The 12,965-nt window shown below is 24.8% G+C and overlaps 1 long non-coding RNA gene across 1 annotated transcript; it reads right to left on the bottom strand.

The window, feature by feature from the left end:
- Positions 1 to 887: 887 nt before the first annotated feature.
- LOC126552722 (uncharacterized) lies at positions 888 to 2,984 on the bottom strand. The gene is made up of 3 exons (XR_007606135.1): positions 2,847 to 2,984; positions 2,589 to 2,638; positions 888 to 1,101 (listed from the first exon to the last, which is right to left on the bottom strand). It is a non-coding gene; the product is annotated as an uncharacterized LOC126552722 (long non-coding RNA).
- Positions 2,985 to 12,965: the final 9,981 nt, after the last annotated feature.

Genomic DNA, 12,965 nt, shown 5'->3' with positions numbered 1-12,965 from the left:
TAAATTACCATTTAATAATAAACTTTCATGTTAAATAATAATATCAGTAGCAAAAACAACGTCAGGTAAATAGTAGTAAATACAAAAAATGGATTAGCCAATCTCACACTTAATATTGTACGCAGTTTAATTCGTTGCCTAACACGAATAATTAGTCAAATGATCACGTTGTACTTTATATATTAACTAAACTTATAACAAAGACAACCTTTAGGTAGGTATATAATATATTTTAGTATTTAATTAAAATTTACTCACTATAAATCATACCGAATTTCTAAAAAAATTTTTTTTAGAACCTACGTTTTGTAATATTGTTACATTTATTTGAAAATTGTAAGATATTTATTGAATTACTATATATGTTATTTGTAAGCTTTAAAAAAAGATAAGTAAAATAATTAATTATTCTATGCAATAAAGTAACTGATTTTTAGCTAAGTTAAGTTAACTTTAATCTTAACTTAATTTTTTTGTATATTAACTAAACTTTACGAGTTAAAAAAAAAAAATTAACGATTAAAGCAAACTGCATTTAATAATACTATGTTACGCGTATGAAGATATATCTTGTAAAGTATATTAACCCGATTGTTTAGTTGAGAATATCAATATTGTTGTTAATTTATTGATGAATGATTTTCTCAAGATAGCTATTAATTAAATAATTCCGATATAGCCGTACGGTGAAACTATTATTATTCTTAATTAAATATTATTATAATAAAAATAAGTTTATACGGCGTGTTACAAAAATGTCAAAGTTTATTAAACAATTCTATAGAATTAAATTTATAACAAAAATAAAATAAATAATATTAGTTATTTTTTTTTTTTTGTTATTCCATAAATATTATATAATTTTGAATATTATTATAACTGTTTTAAAATATATTATGTAATATGTGATTTAATGAAATAAATGATCAATATTATAAATTATTTGTTTGTATTCGCAGTTCACATTGCTCGCACATTGTTTGGTATTCCATATTGCCCGTAACATAAATATTGTAATCATGATGGTGGACCAGATAATTAATTTGCATGATTATCTAATTAATCTATCAGGTCGACCACCCATAGCTGAAATTTAGATACCTAAGCATACGGGATATCGTGGTATAAATTATTTTTTTTTTTACATAAATTAAAAGAGCGAGAAACGAATAAAACATGCGATTATGTTAAAACTATAATTATAATTGTTTTGTTGTTATTAGAATTAGCTAAAAAAAATTACAAGACCAACTTGGAATATTATTAAAATACACAAAAACATACGCTATACGCATGTAATAATTTATCATAGTTACACATAATCAGTTAGACGGTGTTCTACTTCTTCTATTTGCACTATAATTATTATTATTTATTATATATTTATATATTATTTATTATTTATTTTATAATAATAGTATACAATTTAATATAATACATAGAACGGACTTTACAAATTATCAAAATATTAAAATTAATTAGAATAAAAATAAAACGTATTCATTATCACAGTTTTTTGTTATATTATTAGTTCAACATTAAATGTAAGGCTGTGATTTTTATGCAATGTATTATTTTTTTTTTTGAATCTTTAATAATAAGTGAAAATGTGTTTTGGTAGTAATGATTATTTTCCATTTGTTTTCTATTTTTACAGGTATAGAGTATTTTTATGGAATTTGAATTTTTCCAACAAATATTAAAAATGTTGGTACGTAGAGGTCGTGGTTAAATAGTAATGAACTTGAATGATATAATAAGTTATCAATTTTATTGTACAAAACATTTCTTGAGATAAAACTCATACAAGGATTACGTCGCTAGGAAGTAGGAAGTTAAATTGGATCAACAGGACCTATATGTTTAACCTACTTATATAATTAAAATATTGATATTTTAAAAAAATTTATTTTTACTTTTTAGAACTAACTATTAAGAAATAAATGTTTAATATATTAATAAGTTAATTTTAAGGAATTGTTTTAAATTAATTTAAGCATTTTTTTAAAATAATTTATTATCGATTTATTATTAAATAAAAATAAAAATAAAAATTATAATTGGTATTTATACAGATAACACGTATTATGTTGGTTCGAAAAAAACTTAAAAATTGAATAAACAAACTCTTGATTATATAAAAATAACGAATTACAAAGTCAAATGGAAAATAATAATTTTACAAAAAAGTATTATTAAAAAAAAAAATTATAAAATCAAATGAATAAATTGTAATAAGATAATAAAGTTAAGTAAATATTATTAAATAAAAGGTATTATTAAAATCAAAACATTTTAAAAATTACATAAATATTATATTGCAGTAGTATTATACCAGTAGAAAATAATGTGTAATATGACTGTGAATATTGAATAAAGTATACATAGAAACCATAATATATTAATGAGAGTAAAGATTTACCAAAATAAATTAATCTTTAATTAAATGATATAAATTATAAATGTATATCCCGCTCAAAGTTTTGAACTTTGGGCTGTTTAGCGTACGTTTTTATCACTAAATAATTTATTTTTCTTATAAATGAACTAATTTAATCTGTACGAGATTATTATTAAAAATTTCATACCATATATATTGCTATGAGTTCCCGCCACTATGGTAATATGTCGCAAATTTCTAAACGTAAAAAAAATAAATAAATGTATTGTGACCCTAAAAATTGATACCTACTAATTATTCTGTCAAATATATTTTATACTTATATCGTCGAGGCAAAATATGTACATTATATAATGTATGGAATATATGAAATGAATGCAGAAAAACGTGATCGACTATATAAGGTACTCGTAAGTTAATTAAAGTGTAATAATAGTGAACTTACCTAATATGTGAGATTATGAAATATAATAACACAACTTCAATTATCGAATGACATAAGTAAAATAATTATTTATTTTATCAATTGTTGTTTGTTCAATTAAAAAACATACAATTCATCTTAAATAGCATATAATTTTTATATTATGCTTCTTATATTTTTTTATAAAAAAAAAAATGCAATAACAGTTGTTTATGTTGCTACGCGTGGAAAAAACTATATAAGCTGAAATTAATCAACTGAAAACCGAGGACTATAAACTAAACTTTAACAAATTTAATTCTAGAAAATTATTTTATTATCTATAAAATATTAAATTGATTAAAATGACCAATTTTTAATTTTTGTTTTTATTGATCTATCTTTAATTTTCTCAACTATAAAAATAAGTAATGGCAATTTTTAAATTTGTCTTTTTTAAAGTACCTATAAACTAGATTTGATATAGTATCTAAAACCATGTCAATTTTTGAATAAAAAAACACGCACACATAATAAAATCAATACATTAATCGCTTCACTCATAATCTAAAAATAAAATTGTCAGTTTAAAATTGATACCTCCAGTACAGTTTTAGAGAGTTTTGAAACGTATGAATGATAATACATAATAGGTTGATATGATATTTATTTTATTATTTTGGATAAAACCAATGAAAGGTTAAATTTTGGTTTTTTCTTATTCATCATTAATAGACACGTAGTTTATTTATTTGCTACAAAACAAATAACAGTTACGAAATATTCGAATTTGAATTTTAGTATTATATAATATGATAGGTACATAACAATATGTTTTCAATTATGTAATTGTAGCGATGGAGGTCCAATAAATTTATTATGATACCCATGTTCTTAACAATAAAGTGCGTTATCACACTCTTATGATAAAGATTATTAAATTTTTTGTAATTTTGTCGTTATATTATTCACTACTTTGACATAAACCACTATTTATATTAATACTTTATTGGATATATATATATTTTACGGTATTGCATGTACGATGTCATATTTACCTGTAGGTAGTGGAATACACAATAAGGGACGTCGCTGAGGGGACATCATAATATACGTTTATCGCGAAAGCACGTCGAATTCGTCGTTCGGGTTGAATGGCACTAGAAATGAATTAAAATATATTTATTATGTTATATCATATTTCTTGTACAAACCATGTACAGTCGTTTTATACCACTGACATTCGTCAGTCAAAACACTCAAAACAAAAACCGTTGTTTATTTTATTTGTTCGAAACGCCCTGTTTCGACTATTTGATTATTTATACACGTACACCGTACATGTACTACTTCTACTATTATTATTATTTATCATAGAAGCAAACAAGACGTATCTGGTCGTCACGCACAAGACCTCTGTGTTCGCACTATACAAACAACATACATTCAAAATATATTATATTATATAGGTATTCAATTATGGAGTGTATAAGATGTGTATATTACCTACCTATATACGTATATATAATAATATAACACCACTTTGTGCCATACTGCCACTCAAGTTTTCCCAAAGCCTGTTATATTTTTTTTTCAACATAAAATACGATGCATAAGACGTATTACGTTTTTTTTTTCATGTCAGTTCTTTTGCTAAAAACGTTTGTCAACAAAATATTTTTGTAAACATTAACGAAATGTGTACAATAGTTATCAAACATTTTTGTGTTCTGTTTAATTTAACAATAATAACAATAATATATTCTTTTTAAATTTCTCTGATTTGATTATAATTAATATTATGTAGGTATAATATAAAATATAATGCAAAGTAATTTTATCTGAAATATATCATTTAAAAACTTAATGATAAAACAAATTATTTGATACTACAATAATAAAATTATTACTTACTATATAATATCTATAAATATTATAATATAAACAATTGAAGAAAATATTACTATAGATAATTCACCTTTCACAAAAATAAAGCTGACAATTTAATTGCGAGTTTTCAAAAATCAATGTATCATAACTGTGTAGGAAAACGATACTATAGTCATCAGCGGATTATCGACGATGAAAACCACAAAAATAAAATAGCCCCAGAAAAACGTCGAATCGATATATATATATAGTGACCGCAGGCCACACCGTACAATCCGTCTGATAAAAAAATATTCATTTCTACATAAATACGATTTGCATAAATTAATATAAATCGTTTTATATGAACTAAAAATAATATGTCCAGCTAAATGGTTTTATCTTCACCATCTGGTAACAGTATAATTAACATTATTGCTAAACGGAAATAATGATTACTGGAGCTGGAACTGGAAGGTTTATGATGGCTTATTTCGGTTTTAGTTCCGGATTGGTTTAATGAGAAACAAAAATTACGATTCCGTTTTAGACCTGATTTTTTTTTTTTTTTAAATACAGTTGTTGTCCGGTACTTTGAAAATAACTTCTTTTTAGTTTCGATGTGACTTGACGTTTCGATATTAGCTGGACAGAATCTATTTTTAGCTGTAAGGTATCTATTTAATTTTTAATATAATATTATAACTATAAACAACAATGTAGGTACTGGTTTTTATTAAAATAACCATTATCCATCTATTTTTATTATTTTTTTCAAAAATAATCCTGAATTTTTTTTTCTTTGATATTGTTTAAAATGCATATTTTATGCACTGTTTATATTGTATATTATTTTTATTAATTCATAAATAAACAATATCAATAAATACTGTTATGATTATAATTTATTATGGTTCCTGTTCCATAAGTAATTTTATCGGTACTGTATACTTGAAGTCACTAGATCAAACATGAAATGCTCGTACAGACTTTATATCTTTGTCTATTAAAACATATCTAATCATTAGGTACCTTGTAAACAGTAGACAATTATTATAATAGATAAAATTGTATAATGATAATTATACGCCAGGGACAAGTCGAACAACTACCGAAACATCATCTGCGCTTATATTCTGTGTAATCCTCGTTCAGCTATACTGTTGATTATTATTAATACTATATATACTATTTGACACATGTCGAGGTTCGCGATATTTATCATTATTATTCAGAACAACATTATAATAATAAATTCATATCGCACAGACACACGTGTAGGACATATAATATATATTTACTGCATTCGAACGTAAGAACTTTGTCTGTTCGATTGACATATTATAACGTGTAGATAAGCTTCCATAACAAGTAATACTCAAAATCAAAAAAATTGCTTACATTTCAGTATTATGTCACCAAAAAAGGGCTGGTGTAAAATAACAAGAACAAAATGTCTGTTGTCGTGTGAGATGAATGAATAAATGGATGGAAAATACAAGACACGTTTTGATTAACAAGTCGGTATTTTTAAATTACATCATGTACGTGTCACATTAATTATCGTAAAAAATATCAAAATAAATATATTGAGTTTTGTTTTAACGAGATACGAATCCCTACCGTAACAATAAGTGGCTGTAGATTTACATTGTCCAAAAACAACACATGAAAGTAAACAAAAAAGTGTATTTTTGGAAAGTTTGCATAAAAATTATGTAAAAATAACTTAGTTAGTCGGTAAACATTTAAAGAAAATGTTTGAAAATATATTTTTATATGGTTTTGGACGGGTCAAATCCTCAAACTCAGTTACCCAGATACGTGCGTGTCATTCCATTTCGCTGTATAATAATACGATGATTAAATGCCAATACGCCGTATAAATTATACGCAAAAAGTATAATTGATTTTAATTATAAGCAAATATTATTTCGTCATGGTTATACGAACGAAAAATACGATTTTTTTCCTGCTGACTGTACGTAAGCGTTTCAACTACTCAAAGTCCATGGACCACGTAAAGTATTTACGCAAAAAATACCCCGTTGAATGTTAGGAACACTTCAAACACGGTATATAATATTACAACAACCTGGTCAAAAAAGAGTCGTAACATTTGTGCGTGAGTTTTGTTTTTTTCTTCTGTAATAACGCTTGTTTTATCGTTCGAAAATGTCGTAAAATATAACAAAAAAAAAGTAAAAATAAAAAATACGCTGTTCGCGTTCTGACTGCCGAATCTGCTACTGTCAATTTTAATACAATATTACAAGATTAAACATTATAACCAGGGATTGGGTATTGCTACCCTAAAAATAATATACAATTAATGTCTTAGAAAAATGTATTTATGTCCTGAAAGACACACATAAATGTCATAAAAATTTACACAAAACGATCTTGATCTTACAAAAAATTAGCTATAAGAATCTAAAAACATAAAAAAAATACATTTAAAAATGTGTTTAATACTTACCAGTTGTAAAATACTGATTTTTTTTTAATGGCGCTAAATATATGGATAACAATAACAGTTTATTGTACATAATATACTTTATCTTAAATTGATACTTAATGTCAGCAAGACAAGTAAAGTTTGAGAAAGACTATGTTTTTATCAATATGTAGTTGTGTGTTTTATTATATTATGTATGGTGTGGTTTTATAAAATCTAAAACTGATTTTTGATTCGGTCATTAGTAAATATTTAAAAACTAAGTATAATATATTATTAAATAACAAGAGCTTAAAATACGGAAAATTTCACTAAATAAAACAATTTAAAATACAATTTAGTTGCATCGACTCTTTTATTTTTTTATTATTATTCAATTATTATTCCTCGATTTACTGAAATATAAAAAGTTATTGTGAAATAAAAATGTACCATAATGTTCGTAATGATATTATGTATTTCAATAAAGCAACGGCTAATATGGTTTTTAATTTGTACAGAATATTTTATTTAATATATTGCTGTGCCAGGGAACAAAATAATATTATGTTTTGAAATTCGCCCATCGCTCGTGCTTAGCTATTTTTTATTTATATAATGCACTGGTTATTAAGATTTTTTGGCAGAAAACTAAGACATTATTCGAGCTATAAAATTGTATCAATAGATACAATGGCCGGCTTATATATGATTATGGGTTAAATTATATTCAGTTGCATTAAAAGCGGAAGTACAAAAATTTTTATGTTACAAAAACTATAATTCTAAAATAATATGTTTTAGTAAGTTATGAATATCAGATTATGGAATTTGTCTAATGGTTGTAGTGACATTATATATTTAATTATATTAAATTGATCAATATTTTAATACTAAACATCATTTTATTTTTATATTATTATTATTTCTTTAATTTTATTGAAATTAGTTAATTTAAGTATTTCTAACTAAACTACTGTTGAATAAAAATTATTCTGTAGATTTTTTTTTTTTTTTTTTGTGACTTAGTAAGTCACATTATATCGTATTAATGTAAATTTAGTATTATATTTTTTCCAGTAGTTTTAGAAAAAACATATTTTCTTTCAGAACCGAAAATTTTCAATTTAAGATGATTTTTTTGTGTATATATGGTTCTTTTAATAAATATCAAAATGGTTTTTGTACGTGATCAAATTCACTAGGTACATTTAAATTGTTATTTAAAAAACTGAACTAGTATCATTTGGATCGGGGCTCATGAATTCAATAATACAAAATAATAACAGCTGCTACGGTTATTTTTTGGGGAAAATAAATAAATAAATAGAAAACGTTTAGCTATAATATTATTTATGTATGTTATTGTACGTGAGTGGCGAGTATGATCGAAGTTTGTAGTTATACTTTGATAAATAAAAAATAAAGAATAAAAAGTATGTGCAATATGCATATTTCCAACTGGACTGTTTGAGTCAATCCAAGTTAACAGTTATATTATAATATATTGGAAGATGATTTTTTTTAATTTTTTTTTATTCTATAGCAGTTAGTTTCAAACGTATACTCATCAATAATCAATGGGTCATTTATCAAACAGTCACACTTATGAAAAAAACGTATCCAAACGACATTTTAAATATCGATAATATATAGTTACTGGTTAGATTATATGTATTTTTTTATAATTTAAAAACAAATATTTTAATTATTTTATCAATAAAAGTTTAACAGAACTGTGAAATAAAACTAACTAAGACGTATGCTTTTAATACTTTTAATATTGTGTATAACCCTGTCTAGAATTTTAGACTCTCTGAAAATTTACAGGTACCGATAACGATCGTTTGTATAATACGCGGGGAAACAGCAGTGATCATTGCAAGAACGTCGACACAACGGAGCCAAAACTTTTGTGGGTGGTGAGCGTAGGTAGGAGTTGATTTATCTGTGGTTTTATTGAAGTACCTAACTGTGCAGATTGATGATAAAATAAAATTATAAGTCTTACTACGAGTGAGTTTCAACGTGCAGATGGGCCTTATATAAGTAGAAGTTTCACATTTTACCGGTGAAAATCATAATATATATATTATACAAAGAATATAGATTTTTATAAAATAATATATAATAAGATATTATATTTTAAATTCTAAATAAAATGTATAGATCATTATTTTACATAATAAATGTAATTGCAATGATAATATAGTTCTATCGATAAAATGCTTACCTGAAAAATAGGTCCCTATAAAATGTGCTATTTAGTTTCATATGTTTATAATGTTTATATTATTCTATTAATAATAACACAATTTAGCAGAATTATTTTGATATCATTCAGAATAACTTAAACCTAATATTGAATATTTACAACTGTCAATCATTCACGTATTTAAATCAGACAAGTTCAATAGTTTAATAACATTTTTTTTTAAATTATTGCAGTCCAATTTTGTCAAAGTATAAATATCGGATCAGTTTTTAAAAAATCACTAAAATATGGAATCATTGATGTTAACTGCACAAGTAAAAATGAAGACGGATATTTATCACAATTGAAATAATATTTTTCTTGAATAAATTTGTGTAAAACTCTTGATAACTATTAAATTAAATTATAGTAACAAATAACAACTATTTTATTTTTAATAGAAAGAAATGATAGTAAAACCAAATAGGTATAGGAGAATATTCGTATAATATACGAAATATTATTTTAATCAGTATAAATTTTGAGAAACTTCTTTCATAATCAGCCTCAGTTAGTGATACTGTTAATAATTTTCTCAACACGACCTATAAATTTAATTCGAAAACTATTTTTTTTATTTCCACTGCAATACATACATTTTAGCGATTGTTACTAAATTATTAATTATTTTTTCTAATTATTTATTTATATATGTACATTTCAATTTCATTTTAAATATTTTTTTAAGAATAAAATGTTAAATAAATGTGTTAGTGTTCTTAGGAAATTGACGCCATGAGAAATTTCCTGGGTCGTCTTACACTTACGACTGCTCTGCAGTCTGCACTTAACTTATATTATATACATTGTCTATCAGTTCGTATCATCAAAGTTGAAAACGTGACTAAATACTCACAATAACAAAATAAAACTAGCTCCAAATAGTTGAAACTAGATTGGAGACAGCTGTGTATTAATTAATTCACATAAACTGTCGAAAATTGATAAAGTTTGATAAGTGGATTTTCACCAAAATGGAATGACCCCATACTACTTATTAATCAAATAAAATATAAATTTGCTTTGTATACTAAAAACTATATAAAAGTGCATGTATTGTCCACGTGCAATTGCAAAATATAAATAAATTCTAGGTATACTTGCATATACGATGTATATTATACGTACACAACACTCACGACCAATTTTATATACGGGTCCAAAGACTTCGTAGCAAATGTAAATAGATACTTGATCCGCGAAATTTCATACAAATTATATTACACAGGCGAGTACGAGATGTAATAAGACATATAGCAATGATATATATTAATACTAAATTTATTGCAAATAATTTCTTGTTGTAGATAGATATCACAATAGCGTATAAATAAATACAAATGTACATTTAAGAGTTTGCAATACGATGAATGTGAAACTTTTGAACAACCCCATAAAGTTCTACCTTCTCCCTCTATCAACTTATATGTTTGACACAGTATCATATAGCAGTATCCCACCTGCTGACAGGTACAACACACATTTACAATACTACAGGTAACGCGTCGACACCTATTTATGGTGTTCAGTGTCTTTATTTTATTTTTCGAAACTAACTCGAACATTCTTCCCCCAGTTCACTTCGTGCTTGTAAATCTTCTGAAGTATGGTGACATTGTAATTCAAAATTATTTCCGTTCATGTTTATATATTGTACCATCTCTATAGTAATATAATGCTGAGCTAGCATCATATCCAGTAGTCACTTGAAAATACGCAGTGTGTCCAGCGATGATGTACCACGGTTAGGTACATTATTTGTGTCATACAGTGTACAGTGTATTCATTAAATTTGAATTTCATTTCAGTTATTATTACTATTATTACATATTTTATTTATTTATTTTATTTTATTGTATTATTGTATATTAGATTACAATAAGTATTATTTCGTTAAAAGTATTTTCTAACAAAAAACAACCTCAATAATTAATCTTCTATCTAGTATTCTAGCATAATGATATTTTTTCTGTTAGTATAGGCAACATCACTCAAGACAGCTAGTATATTATAATATATTTATACATATGTAAAATACACGAGAATACCAATGTTTTATACCTAAGTGTTAATAATCCCTTTACTTTACCTAGATAGAAAATTAAAAGGCCCCCTGAGGAAAAAAAATCCTCTAGCTAAGACTAAATTAATAATATAATGCTCAAATTTCTCCCATAAAATTGTATGTCTCTCAAAAATATTAAACCATTATTTTTGGAAAAGCTACTTCTTTACAATTTGGAAAAAAATGCAATAATCATTTCAATCTCCAAAACCGGGAAAGACCAAACAAAAAAAAAAAAAACACTAGAAAATTAAAGGCATATCCCAATCAAATAATCTTTATCTAAAATATATGAAAAAGCTATGTTAGAAACACTACAAAAAAAACTTACGCCAAATCAGGATTGAACAATTTGTTTTTCACCCAAGGCAATCGAAAATAAACCAACTGATACATTATCTGATTGACGATCTCAACATAAACACAAATAACAAAGAAGTATAGTGGATATTTTTTTAGATGTATTAAATGCTTTTGACTCATATGGCATGGTACAATTTCATATAAAATTATCCAAACGTCAAAACTTTCTAGACTATAGGATTATAACTATCTTGATGTACACTATCACAGCGTGTGCAGATTCTACTCAGATCTACAAAACACTATCAAAATTAAAATTAAAAATATCAAAAAACAATTAACAGCAATATTTAATATAAATATCTATTAACCAACTAACCAACAAGTTTAATTGATATTCCGTGATAAAATCATTAAACTCCGAATAAAATCACCGAGAATACTTCCACGGTTGTATAGAAACTTATCTAGAAAATATGAAGTTTCCGACATTTTTATTTAATTTTAAACTTTTCCTTTTACTATTGTTACACGAATGAAACTTTATATAAATACGTAAATCAATTTGAGCTATTTTAACGTCAATTTAGTAAGGACGCACTCCAAACAGTAAGCCAGGATTTTTTCAAGTACTTCTAAATTATATTAATTTTTTAGTGAAGTTGTAATTCCAGGAAATTTCAATAGTTATAAAGAAATAAACACAGGGAACTTTATGATATTCTTATAAATGTAAATAGTAACTTTTCTTGTAATGAAATCCAAAAAAAAAATAAAATAAAACTGGATAAAGATAACAACAGCGTTCTGGGTGGCTGGGTGAGACGATAGAATTGATTTTTCACCATAACTAAGACGATTCTGTTGTAGTGTGGTTGATTAATACAATATCATTATTGTACTTGGGTACCAATATAAAAGTCTGGGTATCAAAAAGTTTAAAAGTTGAAAGTTGACATTGAAGTTATTTGTTCATAGCTTTTAACTTGGTGAGTTGTTTTTTATCACAATGTAATGTAAACTATATACAACTTTATTATTTTTCGACGTTACAATAAGTTGGTATAGTAAAAGTTTATTTTACTTAAATATAATTATTTTTTTTCTTTAAATTAACTGATTGAAATATTATTTGTTTTTCTGAATCTCTATGGTGGAAATATCTAGATTTGTACTCTTGAATTAATTTTAATAAAAACGATAATTTAAATTCACTAATATCATTAATTTAAA

This window comes from Aphis gossypii, chromosome X (genome assembly GCF_020184175.1).
Source record: "Aphis gossypii isolate Hap1 chromosome X, ASM2018417v2, whole genome shotgun sequence".
Taxonomy (NCBI): domain Eukaryota; kingdom Metazoa; phylum Arthropoda; class Insecta; order Hemiptera; family Aphididae; genus Aphis; species Aphis gossypii.
Note: the sequence above shows the minus strand (reverse complement) of the source record. Positions and strands in the feature narration are given on the sequence as shown.